Consider the following 13,808-nt stretch of genomic DNA (forward strand, 5'->3'; position numbering starts at 1 on the left):
GGCACTTCTCCTCCTCCCCGGGGCGGCTGCTGCCCCTGCCTGGGCCCGTGCAGGAGGCGCTGTCGCTGCCCTGTCGGGGCGTGGGGCGGCTGCAGTTGCCACCCTGCCTGGAGCCCAGCTGCGGCGCTGGATCAGCCTCTCCCGGCTGGAGCTCAGCCCGCCCTGCGCGCTTCCCGGGGCCAGTACCTGATGCGGAGTCTGTCTGCGAAACGGGAGCGTCTGCTCGGGGCTTGCCCGCTCTTCTCAGCCCGTCCCTGAGCACCCGGTGCTGACCGATGCCGGAGATGGGCTCCTGGGGCAGGCGGGGCTGGAGTGAGAACCATGTGGATTTGCGAACGTGTTTTGGAATTATAACGTAGAGTCCACGCTGTCTGAACATACGGGAGTGGAGTCGCCCGGTTTTGCAGTGTATACACTGGACAGAGCGATAAGACACCCTATGGAAGTACCATAGAGAGAGTTTAGAAGCACACGAGAGCACACGGGAGTGAAGTCGCTCAGTTTTGCAATGTATACACTGCACAGGGCAATAGATACCCTATGGAAGTACCACAGAGAGTTTAGAGGCCACCAATGACTAAAAATCAAGTAGTTGTTCCCTCTGAGAATGACATTATTTCTACTAGTAATGTTAACTTTGTCAAATGCAAATTTGATGCTATATTTTCTGCCAAAATAGGTAGGATGGAAGCTTCCCCACATACCAAGTCATTTGGATAAAAATCCCACAGGAGAGTCTTAAAAGGCTTCTGATTTTCTAAGGAAGAAAGGAGGCATGGGAGGCAAGGAAAACAAAAAGTGAAGAATGGAAGTGAAAGAAGTCTGCTTTGTTCTAATGGGGTCCTCACTAATCAGAAATGGTATTGTTATGCACAGCTTTAGAAACTTGTGTTTTAATGTGGAGTGTTGGTTTAAAAATCTGTTCACTAACTCTCTGTTCCTGTCTCTCCCACTTTACCAAAGGGACAGAAAAATTAAAGAAGTCTGTCTGGTGAAGTGTGTTCAAGACTGCTGGAGACCTCCATGATCTAAAATGAGAATGGAAGATGGCATACATAAAAAGCAATCTCTGGATCTCATTAATGATGTGCTAATATGCTTCTCAAATTTTGAACAACAAAGGAATGAGATTCTCAAGCATTTTTGATGGTCATCAGTGCCGAATAAAATTTGTCTCAGACTTTCCGTAGAGTTTCTGACATCTCTGACTTCTGTTTGGGCATTAGAGGAGGAGGGTAAGGCTGATATACATCAGCCATAACAGGGCCATAATCTTCATCAAGGCCATCATCATGATTAGTATTTATTTAGATATGTGCATGGTTGTATAAAATAACTTTGTCTGACTCCATTCTGATGTGTGTCCCAGGCAGCAACTGTACATCTCACCCATCTTCCCCTAACATGTTGCAGCTACAGGTAAAACAAACTTCCAGGAGCAGGAGGTGGCTGTGCCATGGAGAGCCCTTCATTCAAGGTACCAGATAATGAAAAAACAGACTGAAAAATAAAAGCAATATTATGCAAAAATTAAGCATGGAAGGAAGGATTTTAACTGAGACAAAGTGTTCTCAGTGGAAGGCACAAACATCAGTCACCCGCAGCTGAATGATTTCAAGTTGATCGGAAGCTGGGTGGAGTGACAGCCCAGAAAGTTTCACATTATGTCAATTAAATCCCATTATTCTTTAGATTTTAAAAACTAATTAAATTACTTTCATGTGACTGTGAAAGGAGCTGAAATGACTGCCAAAAACTGTTCTTGTGACAGGCTACAGAGGCAGCATTAGTCAGTAATTATGGCACCAGGCTGGTACTCAAGAGAGTTTTGTGTCTTATCTGCCCAGCTCTGAGTGGTGATAAGAGGACTCTTCAATTTCCACAAAGTGGTACTGGGGACAAGCACTCAGCTTGCATGTTGGGAAGGAATCACTATAACTGGATCGTCTCTTATTGCATCCCAGCAATACTCCTCCAACCCGATCAGTGATTTCCTGGGCATATTTGTAGGTAGATGATGTAGAGCTTTCTGAGTTGCTTCCTTTCAGATATCACAAGTGTCTTGCCATGGAAAGGAACATGCCTTTCACACAAGACTTCATATGCATTTAGGCATGTGTGCATGCATGTGTTCGGTCTACCAAATTTCCATCATGGCAGAACTGTGGATGCACGGGGGAAAGTAGTGTGAGAGCATCTTGTGGGCTAACCACAGTCTGCCTTGCTTCAGTTCTGGATCATTCAGATATAACTGGTCATGCTGAGCCGTGATGTTTTGGGCAGGAAACACCCGGCAGGGAATTGTGGGCTGGTTGCTATCTGCACACATTTCTTTTTGTCTTTCTTTAATGCATTGCCCTTCTCCTTTTCTGATCCATTCTTTGCATTTAGGTTGCTATTTCTTTCCTAGGTGGTCATTGGACATGTCACCAGGTACATCTCTGCAGGGCTAGAAGGAGCCACCAGAGTGGCTCAACAGTGTGCTCTGTAACCCCATACCTTCAGTCTGCAGGGCTGGCTGCTCAAATGCTGATGCACTGCACGTGGGATTCATCTGCCTTTAGCTTCTGACATTGTGAGTTAATCATCAGAGTGCAAGCACATCACCTCAGGCTCTCTGTATAGCTAATGGAGAGAAATAGACACCTCCAGAAGGCAGCTCATCTCATCCATCTTAGGCATCCTCTACGGGAAGATGAAATGAGCTGCCTTTTGGAAGGGCCCATTTCTCTCCACTGAGTCAGAAGGGAGCCCAGGGTGATTTGCTTAGATAAAGATGATTAATGTTTAGATGTGTACGGTGAAGTGAAATGAATCTCACTTCTTTTGAGTAATTCTGGTAGCCATGACCTAGTGGAAATTGAGAACCTCTTGAGATTTTTCTGCATATCCTATAAAATCCTAGCTGGGGGCAAATCTGAGCTGTTTTGCAGGTTCCTAACAAATAAAAGCAGTGCTGATCAGTCAGGTTAATCCCAGGGTAGCAGGATGATGCTAATCTAGGGAGGAATAGAGAAATATTGTTCAAGCAGGTTCCAGAATTGCCATTTTGTACTGGCAAGTGGCTGCTCCCACCCACTTGTCCATCTTTACGTGGTGGCTGGCTGCTCAGAAACAGGTGTGTACAGAACCACTCTTGCCTGTGCTAAAACAGGTTCTTGTTCAGCACTAGAGTGATTCAAACCTCATTTTAAGGGCTCTTGCAGCTCTCTCTGAAGCACCTTGTACTGGCTTCAATGGGATGCTGTAAGAGAGACTCACCAGACTCACCAGACTCACCACAGTCCTTTTTAGAGCTTTTCTCAAACCTGTCTCATTCTGAGCTCTGCATGACACCCTGTTACCTTCCTAGGGAGATAATTCTCTCTGAAAAGATGATCTGTTGTGCTATCAGTAACCAGTAATCCACTGCACTGCAATTACTTCTCATAAGCAAATTAACAAAACAGTATTCTCATTTTATTTGGATTAACTTCTGCAGTTAACGGTTGACAGATGATACCAAAGATACTAGTGTAAACAATGTGTAATTTATGTTTGAGCTTCTCAGAAATATTCTCAGGCTTATGTTTTTCATGGGTGGTCTCTGGCCATTAGTAGGACCCTGAGGTATAAACAAGTGCTATTTCTGCAGGGAAAAGCAGAGCTGCCCTTTTTAAAAATGCTGTCCTAATAAATCTACTGAAATTTATAACTTGGCAGAATCATACTCCTCAGCAAGAAGGAGTCATTTGGTCGTTAGTTTGTTGTTGTTCTCTGGTCCTTCCTAGTCTACATGTCAGTACTGCAGCCTCAGACACCCTGGAGCTGTGATGTGCTGTCAGTGGTGTCTTGCTCCAAGCAGAGCAACTGCAGTGTCAGCTCAGCAGCAAAGGCCAGTCTGGGGGCACAGCCCAGAGGACAGAGCACCGACCCACTCACATCCAGCAGACAAAGCGTTAATGTCTGTGGCATGCTACAGGCACAGCATCTTCTGGCTGTGCTGAGGCAAAGTCTGTTTGTGACTTGTTAATTTGTACAGTCTCCGAATAATCATGTATTATCTTATGTGTGTTCCTTACTCGGGGTGTGTTCTTTCCATCTCTCTCAGTGGCACTGGTAAGGGTTCAGCAAATGTGTCCCTTACTCCATCATTCTCCACTGGTTATTTTGCAGGCATATTTAGCAGGATGCTGTCTTGTAGCACCTCCCCAACCTCAGTAGCTCGTTCTTGCACAGTTCATTTACTGCTCACACCTTGTATGGAACCTGCTTTGGTTAATGCTTTAGCAATGTCTTAATATGATATATCCCAACCAATGCTCCACCAAGGCTGACGTTTGTCTCAGGTTTTTGACTGGATTACAGCCAGGCTGGTTGGCATTGTGCTCTACAGGATACAGGCTCCAACTGCCCTGAATCTCACCTTGTGAGATGTGGTTTCTTCAAGGTGTCTGTCACACCCTGCTTCCCTGAGGCAATGGTGCTTCAGTGCCTTTTTGCCAGGTGCTGTGCACTCCCTGAGGACCCCTCTTCTTTCACAGGGCACAGGGCTCAGGTCACCAAAGATGCTGTGTGAAGACGCTGCATGTTGACTGAAGAAATGGCGTTCACTTCTGCTTTTTTCTGTTTTAGAGGGTTTCCTAGAAGAGATGGGAAGCTGGTGAACCATTATATAAGTTTTCCTGGCATATATATTTGGAAGATGTTAAAAAAATGTAAATGGGATTAAGGGGCTTCAAAACTTCATAAAATGTACCTCTAGTTTTGATTTTCAATGGTATACTCACTATTGGTACAGGAGTTGTTGTGGGCTCCTGTCTGGACTGGATAAAAGACCTCAGTGTTGATTAATGTGTGATCAAACACAAAACACAGACTATTATCGACAGAGAACTAAGTACTTCTTACTTAGATGCCACCTAAAATTAATTATGGGATCTTTTTTTTACTCACAATGAAATGAACAGAGCAAGATGTTTCTTACAAACCCTTTGCTTATGACTATCCAGTCAATATTTAAACTCCAAGTTTGTTAAGACTTCATTCAAATTTCTTATCAAAATTATTTCATGATTTTGTATGTATGGGGAGAGTCCAGTACAGCAGTAAGTATATCTAAGTATGTCACTCAGAATTTCTCTGCTAAAACAGGAGTGCACTCAAGTATGCAATTTAGTCTATTATTGTACAGTGACTGGATGATTTCCCCTGCTTTTATTTTTCTGTAATTTAGTGTTATTCTGACAAACCACAATGAAATGCACATAAATCATTTTCATATTTCTAGATAAGTAATAACTGAAACAGTATCTTAAAACCTTGGAAGTCTGTATCTTCTCAGCTTAATAAAAAGCATTTGTGGAGACATCAGGCAAATAATAGTGTTCTGCTATGATTCAAAATATGAACACATAGAAATTACACAGAAAAGAAAAAACGTGTCTGAAGCTGTGAAAAGCAAAATCAGTTTCACACTTAGCACTCAAAGCAGCTCATGTTTAAAGTTGTCTGTAGACAATAGCTATTGATGATAAAATCCTTATGAATAAAGTCATTGTGTTACTCTTTTCCCAAAGAACTTCCCCAAACTTTGGCTTATATTTGCTATTATATCCCACAGCAGTTCTTTAATTATATCTGTCCTGCTTCCTGGGGGTGTGTCTATGATGACTGTAAATTTTATAAGAGTGTTTTTTTGTGTTGCTGCTGTAACTTTATCTTAGGTTGCTGTTAGCTGGGGATATCGTGTGGTTCTTAGCCTGACTCTAATGGGGATGGACCACTGATTTGGGATGCTGTTTGAAAACTCCCATTGCTGATATCAAAGGATTAACTGGTGATGTTGAGGGGTGATGTATAGAGGAAGGGATAATATGATCCTTCAATAGTGATGTATCTCACTATGTGTTTAAAAGATGAAATGAAGGTGGCACTCAATGGCTATAATTCTGTTTCATTCTGACATTTGATATAGTTGCCTGTGTTGGATAAATTTAAAGTCTTTTCAGGTAATTTCATGGCAAGAGTTTTAGTTGCACCTAAAGCCTGCTGAAATTGATAAGACAACTTAATTAGTTTGAGGGGTCGTGGATCACACACTTGGAATAAGTCATGCAGAGACCATTTCCTTTCAGACATCCTATGTTCTATTCCTGCCCTTTCTGTAATAACTGCTTATGTAACATTTCACATTACCTAAAACACAGCAAAGGTGGCAATGCCCAGTTAGAGGGTCACTAAATTTCAGAGTCTTATCACCAAAAATTGAAGATATATTAGGATCTAAGAGTGCATAAAAATTTATGGGTTAAGGAGGTATACAGAGTTTTTGAGAACATGTAGTTCTAATGTTTTAGAACAGTGGTTGCAAGTAATCAAGCAATTAAATCCTTTCCATGCTTCCAGCTGGGGTTGGTCAAATAAGGATTCCCATCACCATAATGCAAGAAGTTGCCATTCTGCTGTTTAGGATAGCACTGCCCCCCCTTAGCTGAGCTGACTCTCCCCCATAAACTTTCTGACATGACAGAGCCCAGCTTACATACTCCACTGTTAGGAACAGGGCTTTTTATGGATCATGTGTTTCTCAAGCACGTGTGGAATGTTTGCTTTGCGCTGTGTTTGTTGCTGATGGTTGCCTGATTTTCTGCATGGGCTACCAGGTGTGTCCCAGCTGCTGAGGGTTGCTGCTCAGTCAAAATCCCCGACAAGTTGACAGCTCGGCTTCCTCCTCATGGCCCTCATGTGATCAGTCTGTTTTAGTCATGGCTGCGGCTGGGGAATACCGAGAGTGTGTATGCAGGGCAATGCAGCTCTGATGTTTTGCTTCTACACATGCAGAAATAGTGAATGGGCAATGGGTCAGCTCTATTCAGTAAGGGAGTCATGGTCCTGGAGCTACAAAAGCATCTTAAGATTTTTCCCTCTGGAATCCCAGATTGCTCAGAAACAACTTTATGTGCCACTGTCTATGTTATTTATATCTTTTGTGTGCCACTGCTAGGGTCCTGTTGTCCACCTGTGTGTGTGTGACTTGTGAGTATTCAATACAACACAGGTAAGTGACACAGCCCAGGCATCCTTGTCAGAAGAGAGCTGGGGCATCATGGAGAGAGAGCCAGGTTTGTTTTCTGTGTAACACCAGCACAGGTTCAAATCAAATGGGATGGATAGAACATTTCTGCATGTAATTCTGGAGATATTTCACACCCCATCACTACCAAGCAGTGTTTTCTTTGCCTAGTCTTCCTTTAGGCTCTCATTAACCTGTGATTATTTAGAGGAAGCAGGTGGAGAATTCCCATTGAGAGGAATAATACAGATTGAAATGAACTTGTCTGTGCAATCAGGCTAGCCTACTTTAAGAAAATTCAAGCACATATGTTGCATGGAAATTACCTGACTCGTCATGGTCCTTGCATCTTCTACATAATTTAGTTGCTCCTTCCCCAACACTCCATCTATCTGCAGTGGAAATCACTAATGACAGAATATTATTGATCTGTCTGTCGGTATAGTGAACAGTATTTAAAACTGAGTGTCCATTACATTTTAATTTCCTACATTATTAGTTCTGTTTATCCCAATCTCCTGAAATCTTATGCCAGCCTGCTCCTTCTAGAGCCTACAACCTCCTCTCATTTCATTTTAATTCACGCACTTCTGGTGGATAAAAATAGCCGGGGTTCTGTCTACCAACAGAAGGACTGTAAGAAAAGCAAGATTTGTTTGGCACCTCTTTCACTAAGGTGTTGCCCTGTACATCCTTTGGGAGAAGCCCTGCTCAGGCAAAGGTGAGCCATGGACAGGAACCCAGGTGCTATTTAAAACCATAGATGTCTTTCTCTGAATCCTTCCCTCTGAAAGCCAAATGGAGAACTGACACAGGCTGCTATCGTCCTGCAGCACATTTCCATAATGGATCTAGATGCACAGTAGCACAACCTGACATTTCATTATTTTTAATAGTGCTATTGCTGGAAGGAGCTGCTGATGTGAGTGCACATTCCAGCAGCAGACGGAGGTATTAATGTGGAATCACAGCGGCAAGTGCTGAAAGATGTGGCTGGGAGAAAAGGCAGTGCCACTGACAGCATACAGTACACAGAGTAAGATTCAATTACACAATATTTATAAGCCCATACTTTCTGTTTCAGTGGTGTGTAGCTGCAAAGAAGGGAGGACAAGCCTCCTGTATGAACAGTAGCATGTATTTGACCAAGAAGAGAAAGGACTGGCCATGTGTGTTTGGTCGTGTGCTGCAGCCTGGAGTTGCTCCTGCTATGCAAACTGCTGTTGTCAGCTTTTGCAAGTGAAGGGAACGTCATTCATTTTATGGAGCAACAGCGTTTTTCTTCTATGAATTTATATTTATATGCTTTTTTCCTTCCCACCCCTAGCTGCCCTGCCCCAGCTGGAAGGAGGAACAGCTCTGCCCCTCTCCCTGAAGCACTGCAGGGAGCCATGGGGTTCCAGCTCAGTCCTGGCCAGAGAGGATGGGCTGAGTGAACAGCAATGGGGACACTGCTGGGCACAATGGAGAGCATGCTGGACATGGCAGGTACCAGTGCAGGCACCTGGCACAAGTCTCACATGATGCCCCAAGGGATGGCTGAGTTTTGCAGGTGATTGAGATGAGAGTCACCTGGAAAGTGGTTGAAATTCACAGGTAAGTGAGAGGGCAACTGTGGGGACTTTCTGGGAGCACAGCCTTGTAAGCCCTACAGCATCTCAGTCACACCATCTGTAAGTGTATATAAAGCTGAGCTTGCCTACATCAACTCCATCAGAAATACTAGATTTGGGTATGGATGTTGCAATATGGATACTGATGGGGAGGAGGAAATTCAGACAGAGTTGTCCATGTGGGAGGAGATGGAAGGCTTCCCCAGTGCTGCAAAACAAAAGTCATGCAGACATCCCCCAGAGAGGGAGAGATGTACCTCTAGCAATAGGAGCTTGTGATGACCTTATGGTCAGCACATCTGTGTCCCAATATTAGATATCACAGGACAGGGAGGAAATATTGAGACTTAGGAAGGATTTTATTCTATCCAGACACAAAGGAGGGAATTTGCAGATCCTGAAGCAGCAGTGTAGAGCTACTCCTTACTGCAAAGTCTCCATCACTTCTTTTCTCTGGGGGTCCAAAGATGCATTCCCCAGCTTACATTGTTTAGCCACACTGGTATGAAGGAAAGACACCTGGATGACCACCAGCATGGCTCACCTGAGTTCTCTGGGACACACAGGGCAGTGGGGAGCACCAGAAACTACAGAAGATAGAATATGTCCCCCCTTCCAAAAGACATGTATTCCTACCTCAAAGCCTCATCATTGTTTGGTGAACAACAAAAATCTTGTTACTAACAAAGCAGCTTAAGCAGATCAAATTTTGCTATAGGTACATTTTCAGTGGTGACTGACTGTAACAGGTAAAAATCAGCTGGAAAAAGCAGCCAGAAAAATCCTGATGCCTCATTTCTTAAATATATTTTAAATACTTTCAATATATTTTCAATACTTTTAAATGCTTTGCATTTCCCTTTACTGTGCTCTTTGGATGCAGTCAGGTAATCCCTCAGTAAACTCATAACTTGACCTTCTGCTAACACCACATACTGATTCCAATACTGAGTTTTTATAGAAACATGAAAAGCAATTGATTATACTTGGATAAATATTTAGGAGGACTTTTTAAAACCCAACTCTTGCTAGTGCCTTTCTCATGTTTAGGTGCCCCCTGAGATAGACAAGTAGAAATGTCAAAACCTTTGGACTGGATTACATCACAGAAAGTTCAGTATGCTGCAAGGAAATCAGGAATATTTAATGACAATAAATTCCTCTGACAAAGGACAAGATGGGTTGTATGAACAACCCAATCTATTTGTCACAGGTAAGCAAGTCATGAATTACAAGTGGACTCTAATTTTGGAATGTAAATAGGGAGACGCCTGATTTGAGGCACCTAGGTTTAAATATTTTAGGCATCATTATATGAAAAAAGCAGGCAATTTTGTGCAGTTGTCTGGGCTCATGATGGGCCCTGGCTAAATCTACTTTCCAATAGCAAGGCTTCAGGGGAGGTTTAATGATCCGCAAATTGCAGTGCACAAAGCACCATAACCATTTACTTTCTTTTAAGTACAGCAGCATTTTAACAACACCCTCCTCCTCCCCCTCCACACACTTCTGCTCTTTGTTGAGATTTTTGTTACAGAAACACCAATTTAAGTCATCTGACTTCTCAGCTCAAACTTTCCATGTCCTGGGTGTTTGTGTGGAACCAAATGACCCTCACCATGTCCTCTGGATGCCATCACCTGCAGGGACAGCAACAAGACTGCCTTGCTGGGGTGCTGCCTTGTGGTGTCAAAGCCCAGGGGGAATGGATGGCAGCATACACACCCACAAACTATTTCTAAAATAAGTCTGTCCTCATCTTCTCTGTTGCTGACAAAGGTATTTTAAACCCAAGCTTATCTTCTCTCCCTGCTCAACCAGATAGGAACGATAGGGAGTCCAGCTTTAGCCTTCTTTCTAGAAAAATGGTGAACAAATTACTACTTATGTTGTGGGTAAAAATGTTTGCACTTTTTAAAGGTGTGGTGTATCTTAAAGGCAAAGCTTGAAATGGAGTCAGTCCTTGGGTGAGAGCAAAGCAGAGCATTTCAGGGACTGTAGCACAAGAGAGGAAGAAGTGAGTGTGACTCTGCTGTTGTCTTTGGCCACTCTGACACTAATGCAGATGTGCTCAATCTTCAGATCCACCCACAGATGTTTCACATTGCTTGCCTAAAAAGGAGCTGTTGTCAGAGAAAAGTGACTCTCAAGAACAAATAACAGAGGGAGAACCGCGCTCTTAGGTGATATTTTCTAAAGGAAAATGTCTAAAGAGGTCTGTACATACCCACCTATCACAGTCGGCACAAAAGTAGAAATAATCCCCTCACACAATGACTTCTTCTTAGATACTTGAAGTTCAGGCTTAATTTTCTTACCTGAATGTATTTTTTATCATTCCCAGAATTTGTTCTTTTCATACACTGTGTAAACAAGCACAGCTGATGAATAAACAGGCTGGAGAATTAGCATGGATAATTTTCTCCAGCATTACTGATGAAGTTCTCAATCTCTTTCACTTGCATGTGGGAACATGGTTGTAAATTATTTTCACCACATACATTTCAGCTCTGTTGTTGTGGCACAAAACATCTCTCAAGGAAACAAGGGAAAAACCCACTCAGCCAAATCAGCTTTTGCTTCTCCTTCTTTTAATGTGATGGCTTGGTTGGAAAGACTGGTAGAAGGTGAATCAGAAGTAACTAAATTGCAGAGCAGTTTGGTGATCACAAGATACATGAGGAACAGTAATTAATTTAAAATTACATTTAGTATGGATCAAAATGTAGAGATCATAGGAGAGATCCTATATTGCAAGAGAAAAAAAGGAGTCATCATATCCATGGCAACATAGGAGGGAACTTCTCAACAAAGAGAGGAGCTGCTTGTCTAGCTGTTACTTCCTCATGAGCAGCAGGTACAGACAGCACTTCTGGGGCCCTGCTGAGCAGTGGGTGAAGATGCTATTTTGAGAGGACCTTGGTCCCTCTGGTATGCTGAGTCAGTCCTCAGGAAGCAGAAAGGAAGGGGGAAATCACAAATTGTGAGCAGCACCCAAGCCCACCTTGCCTGGCTCCCCCTGCACGCTGGTTGACATTCTCAGCAAATGGTAGTTCCCCAAAATTCTGCTGACTCAGCTGCCACCACAAGAACACACAGGGCTGACAAGTCTGGGAGTGTGGTCAGGCAAAAATAGCTTAAGTACCTGAAGCTGATGATAGAAGAGCAGTTGTCCCACAATAATTTATTGGACACTTCCTAGTGTGCAGTACTGCTTAGGAAACCAAAAATATATCACAACCATCTCCCAGCAGCTAGTGCTGGAATATGTAAGCATAGTGTGGATGTGGATAATAAGCAAGGCTTGTCTCTATGACAGTCAGTATGGATAAGAGAAAGCAGCTTTGCACTGGCAGTGTCACAGCTGTATCTCTGGAGTGAGATAAATAACTCACAGAGTTCAGAAGTACAGAATCAGCCTTCAGCTCTATTCCTTCTGCCTGAAAGGGATGCACACAGCTCAGTAGTCAAATTTTGTTTGCCTTTGGGGTTCTGTGCATGCAGAACCTGTACTAAATCACCTTCTGTCTCATCTACAAGAGAAAGAGAAGGACCTGGATAAAACCAAAATGGAATCTCAATAACTGGTTCAGATCTTCAGTTGAACAGCATCCCTTTTGAGTCTGTGGGAGTTATTTCACTGCTACCTGCAAAGAAAAGAAACTGGGAGAGCTGAGCAAAATGTTTTCATTCACTCTATGGTGTCTGATGAAAGGAGAGCTTTTGCCACAGTTTCAAAGTTTTTTCTTTTCCTAATAAATATGTAGAAAAAATCTCAAACAAGGTGTTCTTTAAATGCAAACTCAGAAGATATTGATTGCCAAGATGTGTGAAAGGAAGAAGAGATTTTGTTTTCTCACTGGCCTGCCCTCCCTCAACCTCTCTGCTTTTTCTCCTTGAATGTCACCTTCCTCAGTTCCAAAATGTTTCTACACTGGGACAGTTGATCTGCAAGCTCCCTTCCTGTCTTTCTGCACAAAGCTCAACAAAGACATGGCACATGTAGTTCTACTCCATGGACACCAGTTTCTACTCTCCACCTGCAGCTGACAACACCTGTGCAGCCACTACCTTTGTGCAGCAGAAATGGAGTTGCCCATTATCTGGCTCACACAAAAATTTGGTCTTTAGTTCATAGATGAACCTGTATAGCCTCTGCTCACAAGCACACTGAAGCCTGGGACACTCCCAAAAGATCTGGCATAACAGTGCTCAGAAATAGTTACAGCCACTTGTTAGTGCTTGTAAAAAGCAAAAGAGATGCCTAGACAGCATGTGTGATGGACAAAAAGGAGTAGAATGACAGTGACAGGGTTTTTTTTATCCCTTTGGAAGGTCACTTAGAGAGAGGTGTTTCCCAAAAAGTGTATGTGAACTCCTCCAGGAGTGTGCAGAGGACTGTGATGAGGAAGAGCTCCTTGGTGAAGAGACTGAACTAGAGCTGCTGTGGCTGGACTATAGCTGGTGGCAAATGCCCACGGGCCAGGAAAATGTCTCAGTTCACAGGCAAAATTTGTGTGCAAATCTACAGAAGAGACCTTGGAAGATTGGTATGGAAGTCATCAAGGGACACAACAGTGCAAGAAGTTCTGAGGACTGAGCCCCAAATATCATAGTGACCCATGGACTATGGATACAGGGGATAAGAGATATGTTTTTGCCACCATCAAAAGAGAGAAACAGATGCTGGCATTTCCAGCTAGTTTAAGGCAATGCTAATTTTTATGCTGGTATTTGTTATTTTCAATAACTTTGGCACAATCTTGACCTCATTATAATACAGAAAGTAGGAAAACCCCTGAAAATCAGAAAATATTTTTCAGAGCAGGAAACTCATTTGGTTAATGCTAAAAAGATTCTCTAATTCAACATGGCTCTAGAGGAGGGACATTTAATTCCTCACAAAGCTGGGTTTAAATTTCTGCTTACACTGAATATGTATTAAATTATCATTAAAAAAAATTTAAACCAAGCTAATACACCCTGTCAAGTTTTATCTCACCACTGCAAATGTATATTGAGATGTTATGATAAATGGCAGTCTACTTATACCAGAAATATCAGTAAACCTTTAACTAGAGCAATGCAAATGATGCCACTTTAATTAAAATTGGTAAACGGTCATATTCGGTTTTTAATGA

At 42.8% G+C, this 13,808-nt stretch overlaps 1 protein-coding gene and 1 long non-coding RNA gene across 2 annotated transcripts in view; one reads left to right on the top strand and one right to left on the bottom strand.

The window, feature by feature from the left end:
• HTR1E (5-hydroxytryptamine receptor 1E) overlaps positions 1-248 on the bottom strand; it is a 36,189-nt gene extending 35,941 nt beyond the window's left edge. Inside the window, exon 1 of the mRNA XM_088162078.1 lies at positions 187-248. The gene's annotated coding sequence lies outside the window, so the exon portion shown is untranslated. The remainder of the gene's footprint in view (positions 1-186) is intronic.
• Positions 193-1,189, top strand: LOC148224439 (uncharacterized). The gene is made up of 2 exons (XR_015802616.1): positions 193-860; positions 964-1,189. It is a non-coding gene; the product is annotated as an uncharacterized LOC148224439 (long non-coding RNA).
• Positions 1,190-13,808: the final 12,619 nt, after the last annotated feature.

Source organism: Sturnus vulgaris, chromosome 3, assembly GCF_052056855.1.
Source record: "Sturnus vulgaris isolate bStuVul1 chromosome 3, bStuVul1.hap1, whole genome shotgun sequence".
Taxonomy (NCBI): domain Eukaryota; kingdom Metazoa; phylum Chordata; class Aves; order Passeriformes; family Sturnidae; genus Sturnus; species Sturnus vulgaris.